The sequence below is a fragment of the Tiliqua scincoides genome, chromosome 4 (genome assembly GCF_035046505.1).
Source record: "Tiliqua scincoides isolate rTilSci1 chromosome 4, rTilSci1.hap2, whole genome shotgun sequence".
NCBI lineage: Eukaryota > Metazoa > Chordata > Lepidosauria > Squamata > Scincidae > Tiliqua > Tiliqua scincoides.
This window is the reverse complement of record NC_089824.1, coordinates 103,387,723-103,413,622: the sequence shown is the minus strand read 5'-3', so window position 1 is coordinate 103,413,622 and position 25,900 is coordinate 103,387,723. Positions and strand designations below refer to the sequence as shown.

Sequence of the window (25,900 nt, the reverse complement as noted above, 5' to 3'; positions counted from 1 at the left end):
ATACAGTAAACTAATCTTCTTCTCCAACACAATAAATTCTATCTCTCCACCACTCCCTACAATGCTACCCACTGTCAGTAGCATAAAGGCTAGGAAACTTGGGGCTGGCTTGAATGGCCCATCTTCCTTTAAATCCTTTGTCTCCCACCAACTTCTGATGTGCCTCTGGCTAGGACATGAGAAGGGGTCTTTTCAGTGGCTCTGCCTTGCCTGTGGAATACGGCACCCCATCTTGGCATGCTTGCCTTACCCCATCTCTGTTTGCTTTCTGCCACAAGCCAATACTTTCCATTTTAAAAGGGGATTTGGCTCTAGAGTTTTATTCTCCCTGACTGTAAATAGAAGCATGCTTCGTTTATCTATTTCACCTCTTTTTTTAAATAAGTTGTTTCATAGTGTTTTTGTGACTGATACTGTGTTCATTTTATCGTATTATGTTGAATTGCTGTGCTGCTTTAATCAATTCCCAAAACTCACCATTCCTCCAAGGCCTTTGCCTTAATCTCTTCATCCTCATTCCCAACTGAAGCCAAGTTTCACATATATGTAGCTGTATTTGCCCATAATCACCCTTCACCTCTCTGCCATTTCCCCCACTGCCTAATTTAGATTTTAAGGTCCCGCTCTGTTTTTCCTTCAGAAACTCTCTAAGGTGTCATGTACACTGATGGCCCTGTATAGACAATAAGTATATACTGGTGTTGGCAGCAACATACTTCCTAGCAAGTTCAGAATATCAACTGGAAAGTCATCATCATCTCCTACAAAAACATGGGATGGCTGAGCTTTGGCACTTGGTGAGTTTTTCCTCCAATCCTAATAAATTCCCCCACAACATTCTTTAGCTTCAAAGGATCAGGGTCCTTCAAAACTGATAACATATACTCAGGCATATACTGGAAGGGGAGATTAAGGGAGAGATACCTCCCCAGGGCAGGCACACAATCACCAATCCTAATTCTCACTCAACCCCAGGATACTACAAGGGGCTCAGACTACTCCCTTCGCCCCATCAACTGGTGCTCCCTTGCCCTAGGACCACACCTGGAAGGTAATGAGCAAATTCAGTCCTCATTAGGTCATTTTTAGGGCTTTCCCCCCTTTTTTTATTTACCATCAAATATTTTTCTGCATACCAGGAGAGCTCCCCAAGTGTGCAAAACCCATTTCCGTGTCTGGGGGGTGACCTCATTTCAGTACCAAATTCAGTATTAAAAGAAACTAGTTGGGGACCCACAAGAAATCATGTGTGAGAGAAATGACTGAGAATTCCTAAACATACCAGATACACACATGCCCCATACTGCATGTCTGCTGACTTCCAGGGCTACCTCAACAGTCTAGCATTATAGCACAATGGCACTATTATTTATTTTAAAAAACTTGTATCCTGGTTTTTGTAAAAACATCTATAGTAGCTAAATTTAAAAAAAAATCAAAGATATATAAAACAGCCAAATACCGTTTTTAAAACCATACAAATGTAACTAAATAGCAGTGAGATAAACAGCAAAAACAAACAAGGGAATAGCAGAAAATTAACCCCTTATTCCATCCCAATAAACCCCCACAAACAAGACAGAAAACAGCTCTGGAAGGCCAAGAATGAGGGGGGCAGATAAACCTCTTGAGGGAAATTGTTCCAAATCCTGAATACAATGATCAAAAACACCCTTGCCTAACTTATAGCATGCACCCACTAACCCTATTTTCCCTCTCCCCATACAGGATACCCAGGGTCAAATTAACTGTGAGAGATGAGATCCATAATCAGGATCTTTCATTAATTCTTTAGTGTTAACCCATTTCTGCCCAGCCCACCGCTGGACACATTTGATCTCTGTTGGATCTCTGTTGCGTATATGCAAAGTTGGGCAGAAATGGCTTGAAAGCAACTGGCTTCACTGCTATGTGAAGTACTTTTTGTGAAGTACTTTTTGTTGAGAAGTTTGTTACACACACACACACACACACACACACACACACACACACACACACACACACAGTGTTATTATTGAGGATGAGGATGATGGACTACCAAGATTTCTATGGTATAATTCAGATGATACTTTACATGTCAAGCCAGCCCCACTTGCATCCCTCTTCTTGCTACTAAGTCAATTGCTTTGGGGGGGGGAGAAAATGGGGGGGGGCAATCAGGGCATACATGTGGTGCAGGCACACATGTCTTTTATCACATGGGGCCAGTACAACACTTAAAATTATTGTCTAGAATGTTCACAGAGTATATATGAGTTGGGGAAATCACAAAAGAGGGGGAAATAAAAGTGTTGAAAATTCCCCACACTGCCATAAAACCGTAACACATGCGCACATATGCATTTCAGCATAGGTTTGGGTGGGCCACTTACATAGTATGGTCCAAGTGGGCCACAGAGCCTCCAAGCAAAGCACACACTCCCATCTGTGTTTTCTCCCCTTCCTAACTGACATTCAGCAACTCTCTATATTCTGCATCTCCTTTAAAAAACAAGTGTGCTCAGTTCCTGGGATGCTTTGCATGTTCTTTCCTATCTTTTTGTATTGACTCCCCACCCACCCCCACCGGTAAACAAAAGCCACTATGTTTTCTGTGGGTGATTCTGTCATACCGCCCTATCAGTAAGCCGTCATTGGCAAGACCCAGCCAACATTCTGTATGTTGCATTCTGCACCAGTGGCTGTTTCAAGGCAACACCGTAAAATGCAGCAGATACCTTTCTTCATAACACAGGAAGCATTCCCACCTAAGCCAATGTTAAACTGAGTGCAATTTGCCTTTTTTCATTTGTACCACAAAACTAGTCAATGGAATTTTAAAATTTGGATTAGGGATTTCTCTACACAGTCCTGGTGCACAGCATCTGAGGGAGCACCGCCTCCCATATGCTCCCCCTGTACTTTTAAGATCTGTAGAGGAGCCTGTTTCTTGCGCCTCCAAGGCTAAAGGTGAGGACAGTGGCGGAAAGATCAAGGCTTTCTAGCCAGTGGCTCCCCATTTCTGGAATTCCTTCCCCCAGGGAGGCTCACCCAACTGACTTGAAAGACATATGCTCCTTGGGGATACTGCTGGGCTGATCAAAATGCTTTTTTAATTTACTGTTGCTTGTTTAGGATACTGATTTTAGGTTGGGAGGAGAAATGTGTTAGAAGAGCTTTTAATTCATGGTTTTTACTGTTGTGTGAGCAAAGTTAGAAGTCTTTTGACTCACTGGCTTGTAAGTTTGTTTGTTTGTAATACTGTAATTCTCTTTAACGCTGAAATACCAGAATGAAAATCTGGTACACACACTCAGGACACAAATCTACACTACCATCAAATACCAGCCTTATACCCATTTTCCAAAGGGATGAAGAGAAAATGCGAAATATAACACAGTGCAGTATCACCCACGGAGACCGAGATCAGGGAAATAGTTGGTGAACGCCTTCCAAGCAAAATTAACAAACATCAACTCAACCCTATTTTCAAAAGGGCCAGGCAGGCAAATGTCAAACATACCACCATGCAATTTCTGATTTGAAGACAGATATGTTGGAACGATGTGCATGTTTATGAGATAATTCTCCACTTGCAGTTTGAACATTTGCTCAACCCCTGCACCTGTTCCAAAGTGGGAAAAATATATTGTAATGCAACAACAGTAGATTTTAAGATATTGGAATGAACATTGGTGTATGCGTTAAAAGAGCAAAAATCCATCCAAAAAACTCTGTTCACGTGTAATCCTTAGCTCAGCCCCCACACGTATTTACAACAGAGTCAGGAAAGATTCAAAGCACACTGTTATGTGGCTGTCTCCCTTGAGCGATGACATATCACAGTGACACTCGGTTCAAAATTTATGACATAATTCTTAATCTTACATTCCATCAGCAGCTCAACCCCCACACCCAATTAACAGTGGGAGCAAGGAGAGAAGAGATGCAGAGGACATTATAGTGTGACATCTGAAGTGAAGCTTCTCAAAGGTTGTGTTCATACTGCCAGTATTAGTTGTTTTTGTTATAAGCTATTTCAGTAACCCAAAGAGGACTAATTAAAGCAGGAGGAAAACAAAGAAGTAGACCAGGCTTGTGGAAACGATCCACAAAAGTTACTATCTCATAAACTTTTTTTTTTTTTAAACAACTCTACCTGTCTATACAGACCTATATCAATTCTTTGAGTTACATCTGGGGGCCTGGAGCCAGGTTTTATGTGACAATGAGCTATTCACAAGCTTCAAATATACACATACTTCAGCCCACCTTACAGCGATCCCACAGTCATCCTACATTCTACTGCCTGCTTCCTATATCATGAGTTTACAGCACAAGCTAAATTAGAAATGACGGTAAATATGTGGCTGCTACTCAAAATGACAACTGCATATCTAGTTCCCCTTCGCAATGTCTAGTGAAATCTACACTGTATTGTGACATTACATATTTTTCTGCTGATTCCCTTCCCTCACTCCAGGTTATCGACTGTCAATGGTGAGTTGTGATGTCGTGATGTTATGACAGGAGGTCGGTCACACGAGAGTTTTCCAGTTCCACCAAAAGATAATTTTGGATTCTTCAAGGAAAAAAAAAAGTTTTCTGTACCCCATCATAACATTTGCACTGGTGGATCCGCATATTGGTGTGATATAGCTACAGGCTTACAACAACTTCTGCTGCTTTCCTAGTACTGGCTGCTAGTCAGCACTCATGGATTAAAACTACACATCTTAGCAAAGGTTGGCACTCACATACAGACTCAAAAATTGTGCTGTAAGTTATCTGAAAGTTGTGAGAAGACAGAGGGTCATTCAGATCAGGAAGACAATTCCTGCCCACATGAAGAATTGTATGCATGTGGAGAAAGTATACTACCAGATGCACCCAACAATCTGAGCCAAGTTCCAAAAACACCTCTGAAGTGGATGCAGAGAGAGAGAGAATCCGTCAGCATTATATTCTAGTTGAGCAATGGAGCATGAGTAACTAATGGAGGCTTTTCGTGGTCTGGTGAGTTTAAGCTATGAGCTCAAAGTTTAACTATTAATGCACTTAGGGTGTGTACAAACACATCAAAAGAGCAGTTGTCACATTTTTTTCCTCCTACGGGGTAAGACCAGCTTGCTCCCACCTTCTCTACATTTTGGACAAACAAACATATTAGTGATTTCAACCTTGACTTGGTCCTCGCTCTTCTCCCTTCACCTCCACCATGCTATAAGGGCTTTTTTCTTTCAATTTTTTAAAAAAGTGTTAATACAATTAAAAGTTGGTAGGTAACTTTTTTGTTTTGTTTTTAAGCACTATCAAAAGATAAAACTGCTCAAGAATTTGTGGAGGGAGGGATGGAACTATGGCAACAGAGTCATTACCCAATCAGCATTGTGCACATAGGAAGCTGCATTTTTGAGTCGGACCTCTGGTCTCTCTAGCTCCATCTTGGTCTATCTAGCCAGAAATTGAACCTTGAACCTTCTATATGCAAAACAGATGCTCTTCCATTAAGCTGAAGCCCCCTCCTTGTGCAAACCCACAGAATCAATTCCCTCTAAGCTCAGGCCAGGAGACAAATAGGTACATCTGACCAGAAGGTGGGCGAGTGCACATACAGAGTGAAGGAAGTGCTGTCCTTTATGTTTGTTTGTATGCACCCTCAATCACAGCACTGCTCCTACACCCAAGGTCTGTAAAAACAAACTGGCTATTAGCAAAGGGGGAGGAGTGGAAACTGGCGGATGAAGCCTGGAGCGGGTCAGCACAGCTGCCAAGGAACAAAGGAGATCAACTGACCACACCAGCCTTATGAGGAGGTGGCTGGCATATACCGTGGGGATTGGGAGGTAGGAGGGGGCTGGCTCCAGCTGACTCCTTGCAAGCCTGGATGTGGCGATTAAAGCATGTGATGAAGTGGCAGCCAGACAAAGCATGGAAACCTACAACTGACAGGAAATTCAGATTCTTCTCAGCACAGAAGGCATTTGAGCCACAGTGGTAGGAGACTGCTGAAGGGAATCTATGCTACAGGCCAAGGAGAGAGAGCAAAAATACAGGGCAATCCTTAATGCAAAGTGTGGCTGTCAGGAAGGGGAGTACAGACCCTCCTGAACAAAGCCATTTTAAGATACAAACGGATTTTAGTCTTTCAACAGTAGAATTTTGAAGGATCCAAGGAGCATTTGCATTAGGGTAAGGTTGTATCCATTGATTGTAGAAAGAAAGAAAGAAAGAAAGAAAGAAAGAAAGAAAGAAAGAAAGAAAGAAAGAAAGAAAGAAAGAAAGAAAGAAAGAAAGAAAGAAAGAAAGAAAGAAAGAAAGAAAGAAAGAAAGAAAGAAAGAAAGAAAGAAAGAAAGAAAGAAAGAAAGAAAGAAAGAAAGAAAGAAAGAAAGAAAGAAAGAAAGAAAGAAAGAAAGAAAGAAAGAAAGAAAGAAAGAAAGAAAATTGAATGATGTATTCCAATGATATGCAAATTGCTGATTTTGCAGGAACTTGCCTTACTGACATGCCGACCTAGAGCCTTGCAAAATCTGGGTTCAGATTTTCTTCCACAAGAAGCAACAGAAAGATAGAGGGAACACAAGTGATAGTGGGTGAGGGATAAATAGGATGAGGGAGCGTTTTGCAGCTAATCACAGAGATCCAGAAAATGAACAGCAAGAGCAACAGATCATGAAGGAAGCCACCTGGTTTAGTATTTTCATTGCAGACACTCCTAAAATGGAACCACAGTCTGCTTTTTAAATTCTCCCAAATATCAAAGGGATTTTGGCAGTTTCCGTTTCTGACAGTTACTCTCGCAAAACCAGAAGAAAAAAGGAACCGACATGCAGCTCAGATCGCCGGCAACTTCCAAACACAACTCCATTACACTAAGGCAGTGGTTCCCAAACTTTTTCAACTGGCAGCTCCCCTGACCTACTGGGCCATTGGCCAGCCCCCCATTAAGATATACAATCCTATACATCAGGGCTCTCCAAACCCCAGCCCTGTGGCGAGCCTCTTTCCAGCCCATGGTCAGCCCTCTGATCCCCCGAGAGCCTCTGGCCCAGGTTGACCAATCCAGAGTTGTGCTTGTGGGGTGGGGGAATGGGGATCCATTTAAGTGTGCGCTTTAGTTCTTGGGTTGTACTGGTGCTTAGAGAAATCCTGGACATTTGAACCCCATTCATTCATTCATTCATTCATTCATTCATTCATCTAAGTTCCATCTCTAATGTATTTATTTAAATTTTATATTTAATTTTTTTTTCCGGTCCTCAACACTGAGCCAGGTATTTGATGTGGCCCTTCAGTAGAAAAGTTTAGAGACCCCTGCTATACATTGTAGAGGGCGGTGGTTTTTTTTTTGCAGGAATTTCAGGGCTCCCCTGGCTGATTACTGCAGCTCCCCAGGGAGCCATGGCTCACAATTTGGGAACCACTGCACTAAGGAACAGAAACAAGCACTTTAAAAATGAGGCCTGATGCCAGAACATGACCCAGAAGGACAAACACAGCAATGATTCCCAATCATGTGCCTGCTGCCAATATGCAAAGTGAGGGGAAGGAGCTTAACTTCTCCCCCCATGTTTCTTCTGCAACCCGTCCCTCCTGTTGCCTTTCTCCAATTGACTGGTAAACCTGGTCTGGAGGGAAAACAGAAGTGAAGACGGGGTGCAGAAAAAAGTGGCAGGGGGTGGGTTAATCTGCCCCTTCCTACCTTCCGCTTCTGCTCTGCAAATATCCCCCATCATTTTGCTTCCCATCTGGAAACAAACATGGGATTGGGAATCCTGTGTTTGCTGCCATTGTGAAATGCAAATTCTGCACCAAATATCAAACTGCGTACAGAATATTACACACAGAAAGGAACGGAAGACCCTCCCTCTCTTGAGACTTTTCGGCGAGGCCTAAAAACCTTGCTGTTTAAACAAACCTTCTGACTTCATGGCCTTTTTAACATCTTTTATACATCTTTTAGTTGCTTTTTTACAGGCCTGATTCCTCTAAGAACTGCTGTTTTATGCTCTTTTTTATTCTGACTTTTATCTGACTACTGTTTTTATGGTTTCCATTAATGTGTTTTTAATATGTTTTTATCTGTTTGTGAAATTATGTTTTAATCTGTTTTTATATGTCGTGAGCCGCCCTGGGTCACTTTGGGGAGAAGGGCGGGATAGAAATAAAGTTTATTATTAATTATTATTATTATTAAGACTTGTCATCGTTGATCAGTCTCCCACCTAGCAGACTGACCTGCTGTCAGATGAGTACTGCTGGATCAGTGTACCAGGTCTGGAGGTCAAGGCCTGGGATGCCACAGAAGATTCTGGCATGCATCCACAGTTTTTGCTTGGGCACCAATCATGCCAGAAGCAATATGTGAGTCATGGCTCTCCTTTGGTGATGACCTTTGGTTTTAAGCAAATAAATGTGACTGAACTGAGTCATGTCTCATGCTGCTTCTGGCCTAGCCATTGCCCAATGCAAGCTGAGAGTGCCTTTGAGTATGTACCTTGAAACTTCAGCCAGGTGACCCAGGAGTCTAGGGCACACTCTCGGTTCATGCATCAGCTCATTCCCTGACCATTTCAGCTGTAGCATGCAGGTCTGGGCTCTTGTATTGCTCCTCCGGCATGGGGCATTGCAAAAGCTGAGCGCAAGCCTGAAAACATTCCCCAGAAGCCTCTTCAACATCATGAAGTCTCCGCTGGTCTCCTAGACTTCTTTAAAAACAATGTAGCAAAAACTGCCTAATGCAGCTGTGTTTGCTGATAGAAATGTTCCCGGATGCCAAATCTTCTCTGACCTTGCATATTTTCATTTGTTAATTCTGAAGCAGCATCCTCTATTTTTGGAGGTTCTCAGAATTTCCCATTCAGTTGCATAATTCATTTTGCAATCCATGTTGCACGTTGAATCCAAACGTTTTCCTCCTAACCCATTTTTGCCCAGCCCACAGGTGGACACATTTGGTCCCTTGTTGCATCTATGCAACGTTGGGCAGAAATGGCTTCAGCTTCCATTCTTTAGGGATGCCTCCCCAAATTGCTCTGAACTCTTGTTAATATGCTACAGTGAATGTAACATAGGTAAACAGGAATTTGATCCCATGTTCATTCTGAATCCATATATGAATTCATATTTATATATGGTGACTGAATTTACATGTGAATGCTGACAATTCCTGAAGAATTTTGTCCAAATCTGCCTGGATATTTTCCCCCAAAACACCTAAATGAAATTATTTCCAGGCGTTCGTATCATCTATCAACATTCATTTGAGAATTTAGATATTCACCAAATTACAGACATCCACTTCAAAGAATTCTGTCATACCATATTGATTCTTGCACAATCTCACTTTAAAACTTAGAAATCAGTGAAAATCTCCATGTTGTATGAATCACAGTTCCATCTCTGCTAAGTATTTTGTCCCCAATTCATCAGCTTGCTGTAAACATCAGCACACTCATCTAAACATAGGACAAATTACTATTCCTTGGGTCCTGTAACCAAGAATATCCTGTAGCCCAACAAATAACATGGGTGTGCAGCTCAGTGGACTGCAATCATGCAGAAAGTTAAATCACGCTTTCCCACACCCTATACTGCAAATACAGTAATATTAAGTGTTTCTCTGATGTCCTAACTTCTGAGACGTCTGACTGTTACTACCTCAGAAATAAGCATGTACATACTAACTGTTCTTCATTCTGTGATTACCACCTTCCAACCCCCCAATACACACAGACCGCAAGACATAATTACATACCAGTTAACCTTGCCACCTAGAAGGGAATACGACTAGATGGCCTTCATAAGTACATATCTAACTTTTGGCAGTGTTCCTCATACAGCTTATTTATGTGATTCACATGAGGTTGGGTCTAAATAAACCTAAATAAACCTGATTCTTTGATTATATAGTCTCTTTGCCCATTCACAACCCAAACCCTAACTACAACATGTGCCCTAAAATACAGTTTCTTTTCCCTTCCCCCAAGTCCCATCAACACATAACCTACACACATCTATATATAACACACACCACTCCACAATATTACAGCTGTGGAGTGTATTACTCCACTCCAGCCCACTATATATCACAGTCACGCTATCCAAGACTGAAACAATATACAGTACTATGTATCGCCCTTCTATCCATCCACCTTGGGAAAAAAATATGAACCCACAATAAGGCACTCATTATAAACTGCATGCCACTTTTGAAGATCTGAAATCACATCTATGTGAACATTGTCAAAAACTGCCATCAAACTACAAAGATCCAACACAGGTCTCAAAGTCCAATAGTTGAGGACTTTGCCTGTAGTTGCGTGGTACCTGAAAGAGCATCTTTTTCATTCTTTAAACTTTCCTAATTAGATTTCAGTTACATTGATGTTTTCTCTCGGTGAAAAGAGCAAGTGGGGGAGCACGAGTGTACTGAGTAGCCCCACACCCACTACTACACCCCTTAGCATTGCCTGCCCAGTATTTGTCATTAGAGATAGTTTCTCCTATGATAGCAGTTGAACATTTGCAATCACGAGATGGATCTCTCTCTATCAGTTTTTGCCTGTGCAGACAATTGCTTTCCATGGGAGAAGTGGAGTAGGGCTATGAAGCACAGCAACCAGGTAGGCAAGGCCCCAAGACTCCATACCTATAGAATGCCTGGATTTAGTGAGGTCATTTGCTGTTCCAGAGCAAACCTACTCCGATTTTCCCAGACTTTTTAGGAACTAAGGGCCCAATCCTTTCCAACTTTCCTGCGCTGGTGCAGCCGCAATGCAGCCTTGCAAATAACTCTGGCAAACAATTCTGAAGCCAAACTTTCATCTTTTATACAACAAACCTAAGTAAGAAGCAAAGATTCACTGCCTGACGAAGTTGACTCATTCAGCTGTAATGCAAATTCTTACTAAGCTGCACAATTTATCTTCCATATTTTCAGTCATTTTGTCTATGTGCCTTTGCACTGGATTGCTGCTGAGAGGAATTGTCGTAGGGTACAATCCTAACTTGCACTGGAACAGGCAGGCAGGCAGGCCTGCACAGATTTGGTGCAGGCTGGGGTGCAGTTTGGAGTAAGGGGAAACATTTCCCCTTACCTGAACAACTCCTCAGGCAGCCCTATGGGGATACTCGGATCCGTGGCACCTAAATCGGTGGTGCAAATTCGAGCAGACCATGTCACACTGGGCCGCTGGAGAGCAGAGTCAGGCTCCGGCCCAAGTGCCAAATCCTGGTCCCACCCTTTGCCCAGGCCTGATCCGACCACCAACCCACCTACCAACTCCCCTCCTGTCGCTCCAGAACGCCCCCAGAATGCCCTTCCCAAACCCTTGCACCAGTGGTACACTGCCGGCACAAACTTACCCTGTCCCAGCACGACTCCGGCATAGCCTCCTACCGAGTCGGCGCAAATGTGTTTTACGACACAAAATTCCTTGTGCTGGCTGGGGGAGGTAGGATTGCGCTGGTCCCATTATATCATGTGGTGCCTTATGCAAAACAGTACTCAGAACCTATCTAGTTCCTGGTAGGATGAGGTCTTCACCAATTACATATGGTTTTCTAGACTTAGCAATCAACAAAGAAAAGTTGTATGATGGTATGACACAACCATCGGTGTTTTGTCATGAAGCACTGCAAAACACGCTTGTCACTTGTTGGTCACTTTTGAAATCTGTCACAAAGTGATTGAAAAAAAGTTTTGTTCTTGTCTGCCTTGTCCGGATGTGCCTTCTTCAAATGTTCAACAAGTCTGGAAGGTTTCATTGCCTCATTAGAGAAGACCTTTTCACATATTAGGCACATTGGCAGCTGCTGGTATAAATCCATACTTCAAATATTCCCAACTATATTGTCTACATTTTTTCTTTGATTTTTCTCTTTCTGCCATATCCATTCAATGACAACGTGACAAAAACATACACAGCGATGACAGTTTCTCAAAACATGGTGTACTGGGTCTGACTAGAGCTCTGGTGGCATATCTATTCTGAAAAATTCTAGTAGTTTCCACCAGATTCAGTAATATGCAGGGGCAGAAACTTGGGAGTGCCATTTGCCAGCATGGTGCCATGATGGCACCACCTCCAGCACCTTGCCACTCTCTGCCTCTTAGCACCCAATAGGTAATCCCACCATCCCCCTAGGGGCAGTACCACCCATTTTGGGAAACACTGCTGTAGATGAATCTGTAGAACACAGAGCATCCATGTCAAGATGAATGTGAGAATTTTGGCCATTTGGTTCTTAGCAAATAAGACACAGCAGGCTACCACATCAGGCTCATCCTTCTGAGAGCCAAGCTGGAGAGGTCCCAGACCTCTCAGAAAAGCACTGCCAGACTGAACTCAGAGGATGCAATCGTGGCAAAATATTGTTTCTTCGCTGTCATCATCACCACAGCGTAGGCTTGACAATGTGCTCTTACTTACGTGAAGTCATTTCCCTGCAAGTCTCTTGCCATCTGTGGTTTAGCCATTTCCTTAGTTGCTTCATTGCTCCAAGCTCCCCAGGATACAATGGAGCCAAGCAAGCTCTTTTCCCAGGAAATGACACTCAAAAGCAATTACATCAGCCACCCAAGTCATTTCTGAATCAAACCCACATGATGGAAAAGGCTTTGGCTGAAGCACCAAACATGCCAATCGGTTTTCTCCAAAAGCAAACAGGAATCCACCTGAATCCAACAGGCTCCAAGGGAAAACCATCATAATAAGCCCGTCACACAAGAGAGGGGGATGGTTATTCCAAGCATAAAATTCACTAGGAAGTGGTCTAACCATGACAAAAGGAAATCCCCTAATCTCTGATCCTGCCCAGTTAAGAAGAATGTAAGTTCCAGTGTGTGAACTACCGCAATGGTTGAGCCAATGACATACCCAGGGTTGTCATGATTTCTGTAAAGGCAGCCTTGGTACAGATTTTGAGATCCCTATAAATCACAAGACTTGGAGCGGTCAACATTATATCCAGGACCACCTGCATCAGCTCAATAACTGAAATAACTGTTTATTAGAAATAGCAGAGAGACGGTCAAACCAAATCTTCAGTTATCCAACACCGGGAACAAATGTTCAAAACCCAATCAGGTACCCTGGAGAGGATGACACTATCCCCATAGCAACCCTCCCCACCCCCAACTATGTTGATATTGCACCAGGAAGTTGAAGAGACAACACTCCCATCTCACCCACCCAGATCTCAGCGTTGCAAGCCAGGTTAGCCCTTTAATCCAAGATCAGATTCTAAACAGTAGCTGCTTGCTATCTAAATGGTAGCAAAATAGCAGTGTCACAAGGCCCAAAGCAAGTTGTCAGGTTAACTCAGTTGTCTTTGGCCTGATAATGGACATAAATTGTACTTGGATATATTACAAAATAGAACTGATTGTCTCTACTCCTATACATTCTCTCATTACTAGCTGGGGAGGCTCTGAAAACCTTTTCAAAGTGCAAAAATATCAGCTCCCACTTACCTATAGAACGGCAATTGTGAGTTTACACCAGCCTAGGGCATGATCCACACTGGGGTTTGGAAGAACTGGTTCCATTATGTCATCATTACATGTCACTTAATTGACCTCACTAAAAGACTGTCTGGGGAAGAGACCCCCTCCTTGAATGGTAAATAAAACAGGATCCTGCCTTGAAAACTGGATAAAAATAAAAACTGGCATATTCCTTTTTTTATTAGATTTTAAATAGTACTTGGCCTCAAAAATGTGTCTAGACTCAAGTTTCTACAGTTTGATTACCAGGGGTGTCCAGGTTTTTGGCAGGAGGGCCACATCAGCTTTCTGACACTGTGTCGGAGGCGGGGGGGGGGGAAGAATTAATTTACATTTAAAATTTGAATAAATTTACATAAGTTTACATAAATGAATATATTAAAGATGAACTTATATGAACGAATGAAGGTTTTGCAATAGCTCAATGCCTATAAAAGGCCTTGCACAAAGCCTTTCCTTTGCTGCCGCTGCTGCATCACAGATGTGAAAGAGCAAGCAGTGGAGGGAGCTCTCATCCCACAGCTCACACAAGAGGTCAAACAGTCACCCTCACGCTGAGAGAAGTTGCGTCAGGCCAGTGTGGGCTTCAGCAAATCTCTGGAGGGCCAGAGGCTCACTGGAGACTGGGGGCTCCCTGAGGGCTGCATTGAGAGGCCTCGAGGGCTGCAAGTGGCCCCAGGGCCGGGGTTTGGGCACCCCTGGATTAGACTGAACCTTGACTGATTTTCACTAAATCTTGATAAAAAAAAATATGTATTCACTTAGATCAAGATTTCCTCCCCTCCAATTAAATCTTTAATGAAAAAAATTAACAAACTTCAATGACAAGCAGCACCCTCTGATGAACTTGCGGAGGAGAGACCCTCCAGTGGAAAAACAAAAGTATCCATATCCCCCAAACCTGTCACTGGTGCTTCCTACTGTGACCCCTCCTGCCATATGCTTTAACCAAGATAGCAGAAGCAGATTTTTCGAATCAAACATCTCCTGATGCTTCCTCAGTCTGTTAATTCACCATTTTGGCTACCAAGTTGCTGCTGCAGCTGGATCAGTCCTGGGGCTTCAGCTCATCAGGCTGTGGCAGTTTCTGGTTGGCCAAATTCTGTATGACCGTATGTAGGCCCAACTGCACCGACAAAGCAGATCCTACAAAATGCCAAGCCAGCTTTGTGACTATTTTATTGACATGGCCTTACAAATAAGTCCATGCTGATAGCAACACTGGCTGAGATTCTTTATCAGCACCATTGTTTGTCCTCTGTCACAGTTCTTCACACTTTTGTTTTGTATGGTCTATCTCCAGTTTTCTCTGTTCTCTTCATGAATTTCCTGTCCTTATGGACTCTCCTCTCCAGGTTGTGGGCTGATCTCTTTTTTAAAAAATAATGTAGGAAATGCAGGCAGCTGTGCACGTGTGCACAGACATGCAAATAAATAACTGCTGGAGCGTGCAAAAAAAATAAAAAGGGGGGGAACAGACAGGGAAGCCCAAGGTCAGAAAAACAGCTGGTGTCACAGCCAGAGCCGTGCAAAGCCAGAAAAAGGGGGGAGGAGATGAAGACAGAATTACGAATTAACTGCTGGAGATCATACTGTACAATCCAATATATGCTTTTAAAAATGACAAAACATTGTCACAGTGGTAGAGAAGCCATAATGCAATGACCAGGAAGATTCCACAATGTTTATTCACGCATCACGATGAGAGATAACAGAGGAAACTTGTCAACCTTTCTCACTGTATTAAGGTTCATCCCAAGGAATCTGGAAATACACCAATACTCAAGGGTAGGGCTTAGAAGATGTAGACTACATCACTCAGGATAGAGCATTGGCTGGGCATACAGAAAATCCCCAGTTCAATCTATGGCAGTGGTACTCAAACTGGTGGGTCATGACCCACCAGCTTGTGTAAAGTTCCCCTGTCCCTTTAAGGAGCGGGGAAAGAGGCAGCAACCACTAAGTTGCTAAGGGGGGATGAGGGGATGCTTGCGCTTACAGAAGGCTTGCACAAGCAGCAGGAGTTGCAGAGTGCCCCGCGCAGGCCTCCACAGGGCTCCCCAAGGCTTAGAATGTTCAAAAAAAGCAAGTGCAAATCACTTACAGTTTGCAAACAAAACCAGTAGATGGTTTGTGTTCACTTTTTCATTCTAAGTCTCGGGTAGCTGCGTGGGGCTCCCCACAACTGCTGTAATGTGCTGCACTCCTATGTAAGTAAAAGCACCCCCTTTGCACCTCTTGCTCCTCGCCTCCTCCTCTGCAAAGACCTCAGGAGTACAACTCCCAAAAAGTATGAAAACCACTGATCTATGGCATCTCCCTTGAAAAGGATAGCAGGGTTGTGAAAGTCCTTGCTTAGTATGAAAAACAGTTGGCAAACATCCAGCCTCCCCACAAAAATACCAGTAAACTCCAAATAATAAGTGTGTGTTTTCTTTCAAAAAAAACTTTCAAAAATACTCTGAGTAATGAAGACTATTTCCAATATTGTTTGCAAGTATAAATTGTGCTATTTAGTTCAATGCAAACAGAGCTTTATCCTGATTTGGCCAATCCTCATTTAAATGTTTGAATTTTTCCATGTGCACATCAATAACACTCCCTGACAAGTTCATTCATTCAACAAGTTTTTCATTCACATAAGTAGCTGCTACATTTAAATCATTCTTCCCATTTACTACATTGATTTCATTCATCCAGCACTCTGAACTGTCATTTTCTCATAATGTGTGTAAGCTTTTAACGTACAAAAGAAACTGCCTAAGAAATGTGTCTGAAAAATACAGACAGTAAGGCTGCAATCCTATACACACTTACCTAGGAGTAAGCCCTATTGAACATAAAGAGACTTACTTCTGAGTAAATGTGTATGGGATTGCACTTCAGACCTAGCTTTCCTTGGCAAAAGGATTATAGGCATGTTTTTTTGTACACATTTTAGGGAGTTTCATTGATTGCTCTGCTGTGCTTATCCATCTTCCCCAAAGGCTCAGAAAGGCAGGCCATAAAAGGGTATCTTCTTGGATTCTGGTAACAATACAGTAACAATATACAGGGCTAATGACTCTCAAGTTGCTTAGCTAAGTAAAGTTTATAGTAAATGTACATATTTTGCTGAAAAAAAGAGAAGGAAGGACATGCTGCTTCACTCTCCTTTGAGATGGCCAAAAACCACACAGAATTCTACATTTCTATTTGGTCAAAGTACACAACAAAAGGAGCAGCTTTGGGGACTACACTGAGGTCCTATATATTCCTGGAGTGACTGAATATCCCATGAGACCAGATTTTATTCACTGTTTTGAGGGAATACCTGCAATATGTTTGTTGTTTTACTTTATCTTGCATTGATTAATTTGATACAGTTTTTCCCAAATTTTGGGTTGGGACCCACCAGTGGGTCGAGACCCAATTTTTGGTGGGTCACAAAACTGACAAGCTGATAGCTGACAAAGAAAACTTATCAAGCCCTATGGAAACAGAAATGGAACAGAACATGCATGTTTACTCCCAAATAGGAACATGTGCCTTGATCCACTTTGAGGGGCAGGCAGAGGGAAGGTAATGCCACTAGAATGGTCCCAATCTGATGAACATAGGCCCCAACAAACTTTCAAGAAGGCAGTGCCCCCACCCCATAATAAAAAAGATAAAAACAGAGGCTTGAGAGGCTGGGCTGGTAAAGTGAAACTTTCTTTTTTTTTTTTAGGGCACAATCCTAACCCCTTATGTCAGTGCTTTCCAGCACTGACATAAGGGCAATGAAGCTCTGAGGTCAGGGAACAAACATTCCCTTGCTTTGAGGAGGCCTCCGTGAGTGACGCCCAACTGCAGGATGCAGCACATGTCCCATTGGCAAGCTGGAAAGTACTGACATAAGGGGTTAGGATTGCACCCTTAGTCTCATAAAGCTAGGTGGGTCCCAATTGAGTGCCATTATAAAAGTGGGTCCCAGTGCTAAAACATCTGGAAACCACTGCTTTAAAAAATTCCCTGAAAGAGCATGCTTTCATGCTGTTTTAGGTCACTTCTTGAACCCTGCCTGGGCCAAGTTTCCAGCTTTGGAAAAGGTATTCCAATACAAGCAAACATTTAACTACTGACCTCTGACAGCTGATGTTAACTGAGGGGTGCATAATTTTGTACTAAGAAAGGATTTCTCTGTCTCTCACATATGCACCTTGGCACAGGTTTACTGTGAAAGGAAAAGTCACAATTTGTTCAGAATAAGCATCCTTCATAACTGATGACATGCATGTATATTTTGTATGCAGGAATTGGTGTCTTATGAAGTGGCCCCAAGCCATAAGAACTGCAGCCAACTCTGCATATGCAAATGCTTCTTATAAGTGTGGAGTATGACAAAACCCTATTTTCAGAGCCATGTCCATCTGCATCTCTTAGGGCACAGCCAGATGGCAGCTTCCTGTGTTACCAATTTAGCCCTGCAACACACAACCTGAAGTGTCCCTGGAAAAATAAAGTACCTGTTTCCACTGGGATATCACTGCACTCACTGGGGGAAGCTAGACCAGCTGCATGTCAATCACAAAACAAGGCAATGACATCTGATCCTCTGCATTTAGGATGTCTGGATACAATCCTGATATTCACTTTTGAGTCCTCCTATGTAAATATCACTTCTATGAACCTCTAAGAATGTAAAAATATAGGTCTCCTGAAATTACTTCCTTTAAGAGCTGTCCCTTATCACCCAGAACATGAGTTTTGTAGACACAATGGAAACTCCATTTCTGAACCACTGAATTCCTTAGGCCACTGCAGAAAGCATCACGGTTTCAAAGTTCCTCTTATCTTGGATATTTTGAGCCGACAAGCTTAGATATTCCCTGGCCAGCCTGATAAATGATATTGTGCTTTGTTTAGTCACTGAGTTGTGATGTGCCAATGTCACCTTGAATAAGACTGAAGAGACTGGAGGACCCATCTTCAACAACATATATGTAAAAGGTCAGGCTGTAGTGGATCATCTCAAAACTTGCTCCTGAAACCAGAGCAATATTTAAGGAATCTAGTTGTAGAATCCATTCCTTAACAATAGATGTTTCACAGGTGGGAGGGCAAGGAGTCCAGATGCTCCACTGTTGAATGCAGCAGAAGCTTTTGCAGGATGACTCTAAACTACAAGGGATCCACTCTGATCTCATTCCAAAGTCTGTTGGTTACCAAATATTCTGGATCCCACAACCAGGAAGGATCTATTAAACTATTAGCACTATAATTCCCATGAACAACAACAATCAACTGGCAAAGAGATTTCAGGTATGCCCTTGAGCACATGTGGTCTTCTTACTACAACCTGTGTGTCCATCTTTGTGCGTGGTTAGAATCCAAAATGGAAACCATAATTTAAACAATAGTTCACCTGATCAAAGGCTGAGGAAGTCACCAGCTTTAACTTTCAGTCTTAGAGGGATAGTGATTGAACTTAACTATTATGCTAGGTTACAACTGAAAACATAATATAAATAACTACAGTCAGGTCCCAAAACACCATTGCATTCCAACAAGGAACAAACCACATCACAAAAGAAGAGGTGGGACTGTGTAGAGAGGGTTGATCATCAAAGGCCAGGGTCAGATGGGGCAGGAAACATATTCCCCTTTACAGGATTCCCCCCACAGGAGTGAAAGTCATTCATTTCTATGGGAGAAAGTACACAGCTGCACTTGAGAACACATGTGGTAGGGCAAAAACCACAACACTGGGTGTCCTACATTTACAAAGATCCCACCAAGAGTTCATGTTCTGTGCACGCAGAGTTGCACAAACACTATCCCCCAGACCAAAGTCCCTGTGTATGAGCGCTTCCTCCCCCATGAGCAACACCCATCATAAAGATGACCACCTTGCAAGTATATATTTGCAATGCCAAAATCATTCACAAAACACCACAGACATGTTCTAGTACCTAAAGAACAACATAGCTATATTTAAGGCACTCCATGGTTCTAATCTAGACCTTCAGTGCAGTAGCCAGCAAGGGGGTGGGGATGGAAGGAAACTGTAGTTCACTACTGTCAGGTTTTCTCACCTAATCTCTTCAGTGACCATGTGGAATTTTCCATCAACCACAATCGAGAGCGGAACTCCAGCAAGGCACAAATCAGTATCACATATCATGGAACCAAAGGCAGAAGGAGGAGGGAGGACAAGGCATCCTGGTCAGGAAGTTCCTGCCATTGAGCAATGAAAGGGGAGCTCAATTTTGGTTGCATATTTTGCCCCAAATATGCCACACTAGTCTATGACCTCACTGGCTTCAGACTCTTGCAGTGAGAGCCCTGGTGCAAGATTCCTGGATTTTCTACAGTGGCGGGGGGGGGGGGATCCTCTCTTTGCCCCATGAACATACACAATGCCACCTCGGGAGCCCTTTCCAAGGGCTGCCAAAGGAGGTGGATTATGAGGTGTGGGGGAGGGACACAGGGGTGGAGGGGAATGGGGGAGGGGAATGGGCACCACAGGGGATGGAGGGAAATGGGGGGGAATTGGCACCACAGGGGGTTGGAGAAGAATGGGGGGTAGAGAGGAATGGGCACCACAGGAGGGTGAAGGAGAATGTGAGAAATGGGGGTGGAGGAAAATGGGCACCAAAGGGGAGTGGAGGGGGATGGGTAGGGGAATGGGCACCACAGGGGGGTGAAGGGAAATGTGGGGAATGGGGGTGTAGGCAAATGGGCACCACAAGGGGGGTGGAAGGGAATGGGCACCACAGGGGGGTGAAGGGGAATTGTGTGGAGGGGAATGGGCACCCCAGGGGGGTGGAGTGGAATGGGCACCACAGGGGGGAGTGGAGTGGAATGGGCACAAAGTGTTTCCTTCAGTCAGTGGGAAGGGGTTGGCCAGGAAGCAGAAAAACGACTTTGCCCAAAAAGGCCGGACTTGTTCCACATAGCTCCCTCCCTCCCAGGCGCAAGGAATGGCACCCTACCAGCCCCTGGGAGTCTGGAAACACATCCCAAGGAGAAAAAGAGCAGCCAGCCGCGACTCCATGGGTGGAGGCGCAGAAACAGGCAGGCGCACCATAAAAAGAGAAACCAGAGGCGGGTGTGTTCCCCAAACGCTCTGCTCTGCAAGTGCCGCAGACACAGAAGTCATCGAGGGCTGCTAACTTTCTTCCCTGCCTCCGATCCCTGGAGAGATCCGGAGCTCTGGGGGAAGGGAACAAACTTCGACTCTCCCAAGAGTGGGGAGGGGGCATGATTCCAACAAGTCTCCCCTCCCCCCCTCCCTGCCTCTCTCCCGGGGTAAGGTCACCCGCAGGCGAGGCAGCAGCAATTCCTGCCTGACCGCCACCCCCACCCCACCCCACCCCACCCCACCCCCCGCTCCAGGCGCTGCAGAAGGCACGCAAGGAAGCGCCAGCCAGACTCGCCCACTGCCCGACGCCCCTCGCGCGGAAAGACCGCGATCAGGCGGCTGACAGCCCCTGCTGCAGTGGCGCTCCGCGCGGCCCGGGCGCCACTCTAATCCGCCGCCTGCTCGCACAAGCAGACCGCCGGCGACGTGGAGGGTCAGCCAGACCCAGCAGCCTCCAACGCCGGCCTGCCTGCCTGCCTGGCTGGCTGCAGACACCGCGGCTGTAACCTGGGAAACGAAGCACCGATTAGGCGGCCCGGGGGGCGGGGGCGAAGGAGGGGGGGCTCTGGGTCTCCAATGCAGTGGCCGGAGAGGGGGGAAGGGACGGAAGAGAGCCCCGCGCCTTGCAAACTGCATCTGTCGCCCCCAAAGGAGGGACCGACCGTGCAGGGGGGTTGCAGCCCAATCCTACGCCTTTCTACTCACTCCCACTCTAGTCCTTGGGGCTTACTCCCAGGTAAGCATGGATAGGATGGCAGCCTCAGAGCCCAAGCCTATGCCTGTCTTCTCAGAAGTAAGTCCCATTATAGCCTATGGGGCTTACTCCCAGGAAAGTGTGGCTGGGATTGCAGCCCAACAAAACTTTGGTGCTTGGCGGCGGCAGCAGCCACCAGCCGAGCGCGCACTGCTGCTCCCCTCCGCCGCCCGCCCCCAAAACAACCCCCAGAAAGCCAGAAACCCCCCCCCCACACGCACCCCCTCAGCCCTCCTCGGAGCTCCACTTACAGGACTCCGCCGGATCCTGGCTTGTCGGAAAAGCAGCGCAGGTCTCTGCCCCGGGCTGGTTTTAGGAGACTTGGTGGGGTGGGGAGCGATCGCCTGCCTGCTGGGAAGGGGGGGACCTCCCGAGGCTGCTCTTTCTCCGCCGGCGCTGCCGAGAAGCGCACGCGGCGCACACCCCAAATTCCCCCCTGGCTTTTTGTCTGGAGCCACTGATCTGAGACCGGCGTGGCTGCAGCAGTGGCGGCGGCAGGAGCAGCAGCAACACCTCCCCGGAAGGAAGGCAGGCAGGGAGGGAGGCAGGCGGGCGAGGGGAAGGTGGAAGGGAGCCAGCCCGGGGACCTGCGCCACTCGCCCGGCAGCCCCGCAAGGAGAGGGAATCCTTCCAGCGCCGCAAACTTTTCCGAGAGACTTTCCCCTCCTCCCCGCCCGCGTCTGCAGATCGCGCCCACGGAGCCGGGAGGCCGTTCCAGGCTGCCCCCGGCAGGCACCTACCGGAGGCAGAGCGGTCCGGAGCAGGGACAGAAGCGGCCGCAGCAGTCGCCAGCAGGAAGGGGGAGGGACGGGAGCCGAGCCGGAGCCGGAGCTGCAGCCACCGCCACTCCAGGCGGGCAGTCCGTGTGCGCACTCGTCGCCAGCCGGGGGATTAGCGATCCAAATGCGGAGCGTGCACGGCGAGGACGGTCTCAGCGGCGGCGGCAGCACCTGCCCCGAAGGTGTCCCCGCGAAGAAAGGGACCCCGGGGGCGGCCGCCTCCTCGCCCCGCACATCAGGAGGGGGTGGCCGCGAAGCCCGTTCCGAGGGTGGCGGCGAGCAGGGCGGGGGCGGAGGTGGCCCAGGCGGGGTGGCGGCGGAGTTGGCCGAGCTGGAGGCGGCTCTTCCTCGCCAGCAGCTCCTTCCCGGCAAACCCACCTCTACATCCTCGCTCTGCCAGGACCGAGACAGGCGCACCACGTTGCAAAGGGCTGCCGCTTGCTCTGGCTGCCGGAGCTGCAGGCAAAACCCGGACCGGACTCTCGGCGCGGGCGCCCCGGAGCTGCCCGCTTTCTCCTCCTCCTCCGCCTCTGCCTCTGCCCTCGTCTCGGGCGCTCCCATCGCCCCCCCCCCCCCCAGCGAGACTAATGCAGCTTCCGGAGCCGCTTGGGCCGGCCGGCGCTCATCAAAGGAGGGCTCGGGGGCGCCTGCTCCGCCACGGATGCGCGCCCACAGTCGCCAGGGCAGCTCCGCTCCCCCCACCCCAAGCGTCGCAGCGTCTGGCCGGCTCTCCCGCTTGCAAGCAGGGACTTGCCTCCCTTCTTGGGGGCTCCGGGCTCCCGCGATCCCTGCCCCCCCGCATGCCGGCAGCAGTGGTGCCTGTTGCGCTGCTTCCCCTTTAAAAGCACACACACAGCACGCACGCACCAGCCAGCCGAAGTGAGATGCAAAACTTTGAAGTGCTGCGGCTTGCGGGAGGAGGCGGCGGAGGCTGCACGGCCGCGGCTCCGAGGATCTCACGGCTTCTGAGACGGTCCTCGTGTCTAGCTCCACCCAAGCAAGTTGGGGGGAGCCTTCGTGGGAACGTGCCGGGGCTTGCCAGTGGTTAGGGACACAGAGTCCAAGCCTAGGCTTGTCTACTCAGAAGTCAGTCCCATTAGAGTCAGTGGGGCTTCCTCCCAGGAAAGTGTGGACAGGACTGCAACCTGAGAGCCCAATCCTAGGCATGTCTACTCAGAAGTAAGTCCCATTAGTGGGGCTTACTCCCAGGAAAGTGTGGATAGGATTGCAACCTGAGGGCCCAATCCTATTCTACTTTCCAGTCCAGGTGTAGCCACAATGCAGCCTCTTGGTAGGGGAACACATGTTCTCATGCCTTGAGAAGGTCCCAGTGACTGCCCCTCCACCACACCCACCTCACTAGCACAACTGCACCAGTACTGATTAATTGGATGGAATTGGGCCCTGAGAGCCCAATTCTAGGTATGTCTACTCAGAGGTTGTCCCATAGTCAGTGGAGCTTATTCCCAAGAAAAGCAGTGGATAGGATTGCAGCCATAAGCAATGAGAGAGAGTGCTTTTGCCTGGGGAAAGGTGGCGTGTGTGGGGGAGGGAGAGAGAGAGAAAGAGAGGGGGGCTTCTGCTATCTAGGGATAAGCATTTCCCAGAATGGGGCTTCAGGAAGAATTGGGTCATTAACTGATCAGTCTTGGGGGGAAAAGCGACTTTAGCATACAAAAGAGGGCATTATTCTTCTTCTTATGCCCAAATAAAGATCATTTCAGTGTCTCAAAAAGCCACAAAACTGGTAGTGACACAAAAAGGACACCATTTCATATTCAAGTCACAGGGATCCAAGCCCTCCACACCAGCAGACAAGTGTATAAACAATTGTATGCGCTCAGGGTCTCCTCAGCTGCCATCTTCTGGGTGGTCAGGACTCTTGACTATACTCAGCAGTCCATATGGGTTCCAATGCCAACCTGTCTGACCCCAGCCTAGACTCATCATGAGGTTGGGAAGGAAGCTCCATTTTCCCTTTCCTCCTCCAGCACACACTTGCATCCTCTCCTTCCTACCTCTCCTGTATGGGAAGCTGCAAATAGCACAGTCCCTCCCACAGAGTCAGGACAGATCGAGCACAGTGTGGGTGGGCTCTGAAGAACAAGATGCCCTCTCCTTCACAACAGTGATTATGGGAGGGAGCTGAGCCCTTCTGTTCTAGCCAGCTCCTCAGTCCTTAGAGAGAGGCTACGACTGTGTGAGGGGGTGTTCATACACTGCTGAGATCATGAAGGCAAGGGGGTGGACTCAGGCTATGTCCCTAGAACTGTATATAGCTGAATGACAGGTGCCTGGAGGCAGAGGCATTTGAAGAGAATGACCAGGGGGTGGATGGACCTGGGTGCCAGGCTGAAAGTGCGTGTCCAAGAGGCCGCTCCAAGATGTTTAAACTTCTTTTTCAAGAAGAAAACTTTTTTCTTTTAAACTTACTTTCCAATTCTTCATTGATATTATTATAAATCAGGTATTGGCAACCTTCAGTCTCGAAAGACTACGGTATCGCGCTCTGAAAGGTGGTTCTGGCACAGCGTCTAGTGTGGCTGAAAAGGCCAATCCGGGAGTGACAATCCCTTCCACACCGGGAGCAAGTGCAGTCTGTCCCTGGTCTGTCTCCCTGGCTATGGGCCTTCCTTCTTTGCCTCTTAGCCTCAGACTGTTGGCAAAGTGTCTCTTCAAACTGGGAAAGGCCATGCTGCACAGCCTGCCTCCAAGCAGGCCGCTCAGAGGCCAGGGTTTCCCACTTGTTGAGGTCCATCCCTAAGGCCTTCAGATCCCTCTTGCAGATGTCCTTGTATCGCAGCTGTGGTCTACCTGTAGGGCGCTTTCCTTGCACAAGTTCTCCATAGAGGAGATCCTTTGGGATCCGGCCATCATCCATTCTCACGACATGACCAAGCCAACGCAGGCGTCTCTGTTTCAGCAGTGAATACATGCTAGGGATTCCAGCACGTTCCAGGACTGTGTTGTTTGGAACTTTGTCCTGCCAGGTGATGCCGAGGATGCATCGGAGGCAGCGCATGTGGAAAGCACTCAGTTTCCTCTCCTGTTGTGAGCGAAGAGTCCATGACTCGCTGCAGTACAGAAGTGTACTCAGGACGCAAGCTCTGTAGACCTGGATCTTGGTATGTTCCGTCAGCTTCTTGTTGGACCAGACTCTCTTTGTGAGTCTGGAAAACGTGGTAGCTGCTTTACCGATGCGCTTGTTTAGCTCGGTATTGAGAGAAAGAGTGTCGGAGATCTTTGAGCCAAGGTACACAAAGTCATGGACAACCTCCAGTTCATGCTCAGAGATTGTAATGCAGGGAGGTGAGTCCACATCCTGAACCATGACCTGTGTTTTCTTCAGGCTGATTGTCAGTCCAAAATCTTGGCAGGCCTTGCTAAAACGATCCATGAGCTGCTGGAGATCTTTGGCAGAGTGGGTAGTGACAGCTGCATCGTCGGCAAAGAGGAAGTCACGCAGACATTTCAGCTGGACTTTGGATTTTGCTCTCAGTCTGGAGAGGTTGAAGAGCTTTCCGTCTGATCTGGTCCGGAGATAGATGCCTTCTGTTGCAGTTCCAAAGGCCTGCTTCAGCAGGACAGCGAAGAAAATCCCAAACAAGGTTGGTGCAAGAACACAGCCCTGCTTCACTCCGCTTCGGATGTCAAAAGGGTCTGATGTGGAGCCATCAAAGACAACAGTGCCCTTCATGTCCTTGTGGAAAGATCTGATGATGCTGAGGAGCCTGGGTGGACATCCAATCTTGGGGAGAATCTTGAAGAGGCC

At 46.7% G+C, this 25,900-nt stretch overlaps 1 protein-coding gene across 7 annotated transcripts in view; it reads right to left on the bottom strand.

Annotated features, from left to right (window-relative positions):
• Positions 1-22,520, bottom strand: part of CXXC5 (CXXC finger protein 5) — an 89,403-nt gene extending 66,883 nt beyond the window's left edge. For 2 of the 7 annotated variants that reach the window (XM_066624322.1, XM_066624324.1), the window contains exon 1: positions 22,090-22,520. The gene's annotated coding sequence lies outside the window, so the exon portion shown is untranslated. Of the gene's footprint in view, positions 1-19,546; positions 20,746-21,600; positions 21,774-22,089 lie in introns of those variants that run through there. The other 5 variants (XM_066624323.1, XM_066624326.1, XM_066624320.1 and 2 more) reach the window with 3 other exon arrangements.
• Between the last annotated feature and the right edge of the window lie 3,380 nt (positions 22,521-25,900).